General features: G+C 32.4%; 1 long non-coding RNA gene across 1 annotated transcript; it reads left to right on the top strand.

Moving 5' to 3' along the window:
* Positions 1-861, top strand: LOC111377756. The gene is made up of 2 exons (XR_002699772.1): positions 1-62; positions 210-861. It is a non-coding gene; the product is annotated as an uncharacterized LOC111377756 (long non-coding RNA).
* The last annotated feature ends 1,446 nt before the right edge of the window (positions 862-2,307 follow it).

Below are 2,307 nucleotides of genomic sequence, written 5' to 3'. Positions count from 1 at the left end.
ATAATCTGAAAATGTCTCTGAGGAGTACGGATAGCAGTGCCGATACCTCTGAAGTTGCCAAGGTGTGCATAATCATGAAAAAATAAAAAAATAAAAATAAAAAAATAAAAAAAATCTACATTTTGCTTCCCCTTGCCTCCATATGTAATGCTAGGAAATGTAATCGTCATGTGAATACAATTTTGTGTTGCATATTCAAAACACTAAAGGCATATGGTGGAGGGGGTTCCCCAAGTTCCAGCTCCTTTATTATTCGGATGGATGAATATAACCAGTGGCTTTCAGTGCAATCATCGATACCATGCTAAGGTACCAATCATGTTCTTCTTGTTTCTCTTTAATTAACAAGGTCATACTACCCCTCCTCTTACAGAGAGAGAAAAAAGACAAAAGGTAGGAAAAAGAAACAGAGGTAGCACAGGACTATGGTGGGTACCTTGACAGTTACAAGAACGGACAATCAGGAAGCAGAGATAAAATCGAAAGTAGAGAAGAAATCATCGAGCATCATAGAATTCTCACGTAATATTTGAAGCGAATGGTTACTGAAGTAAACAAAATGCCGCAGAAAGGATCGTCGTTTCGCAACCGTTGGCTATATGCTGGAATGTATTAAGAAGAATGGTCGAACCACTTGACAATGCTGATTGCTACAAGAAAGGCCACAGGGACTATAACTCAGGGAAGATCAGAATATTATATTTTGATTGCTTATGCTTGTATAATTTTCTTGACAATGTTTTCTTGATATTAGCATTCACCAAGTACTGTACTGTATTTGCTATTCTTCTTCTGTACTCTTCTGGGATGAAGAATGATCAATCAAGTTTTCGTTAATATTAGTAATTCATTTTTTCTCAATCAAGTTTACCAATACGGTCAGTAGTTCTAATGCCTCTGCTTTTGTAGCAATTAGAATTAGAGGTGTCGTAAAGGGTGAGCCACTCAAGTGTAGCCTTTACTTGGCTCAATTTGGGTATTGGCCAATTCGTCAAAATTTTAGTGGTATGCATCTACATAACCATGGATTTTTTATGAGGCAAAGCTCGTGTTTCATGTCCTTGAGTTCAAGAGCATTAAACTTTGAATGTTGACTAAACGTGTTTTTGCAAGGTACAGAAACTTTGAAACCTTAAAGAGGGGCAATACTAGAAATAGTTGGAAAAACTCTGGATAGACATAGATTACTGTAAAATAACTCACATCGATTGCGTATGCTTCATTCTTGCTTTCTTTTGAGGATAATTCTACATGTATATTATAGTATCCATTAGGGTGTTCATAATGTATTTGCAGAATTTCATGATTGGAGGGTTGAAAAAACTATTTTTCAACTCTCCAGTGATGTTATGTCACTTGTACCTTATGGATACCATAATGTACATATAGCATAACTTTCTTTTGAATGTTTGGAACTCTAATATCCTGTTTGGTTTAAATAAAAATTCAAATTTTAGTGAATTTTAATAAAAGTTTATGAAATAGTTGAAAAGTTGATTAAAAAAAAATTATGGTATTTATTGAAAATAAGTTTGAAAAAATTGAAATATAAAAATCAAGGCCATACAGGGCTACAATAGAAATTTCATTTTGTATACTTTTCTAAACTAATTTTCAATTAAATATTGGTATGTGCTAATTGTCACGCCAATGGCTTTTATTGAATCACATTATGGCTATGATTCCCTTTGGATGAATGCAATTAGTTACAAGATTTTGCTATATGGACAGGCCTCTCCAAATGTTCCGGCCAATAGGGGGCCGACATCCAAGAAGATTAGTTCTATATTTAGTCTCCATTTGGTACCAATTTTTTTCAAAATACATTTTCCTTTCTCTTCTTTCCAACTACACATTTTTTAGTAAAATAATATTACACGTAAATAAAAAAAATTTCTTATTTTTCAACTATACACTTTCTATTGATTTACTATTCAAAAATACATTTTTACATAAAAATGTCTCTTAAATACCCCTTAGCATTTGGGCAAAAAGTGGTAGTTTAGTTTACATTAGAGCCACAAAGCACAAAAAAATGGGGTGGTTTTAAAGAAGCCAACAAGACAGCTATAGAGGTTGACCAATTTCCACTTATTTGGTCGTCCCTCCACAAATTTACTTTATAAATAAATCATTTTAGTTCCTGTTTTATTTAGTTTTAAAAAAAAAAAAAATAGACGATAGTTTAAATTAAAATTTATAATTTATTTTATAGAATTAAAAAAATTTAATTACATATCTGATTTTTGATAAAATCAATCATGAACTTTACCTTAGTCCACAGCATGCAGGCACTGATTAACAGTA

This window comes from Olea europaea, unplaced genomic scaffold (genome assembly GCF_002742605.1).
Source record: "Olea europaea var. sylvestris unplaced genomic scaffold, O_europaea_v1 scaffold17152, whole genome shotgun sequence".
Lineage (NCBI taxonomy): Eukaryota > Viridiplantae > Streptophyta > Magnoliopsida > Lamiales > Oleaceae > Olea > Olea europaea.
This window is presented reverse-complemented; position numbering and strand designations above follow the sequence as displayed.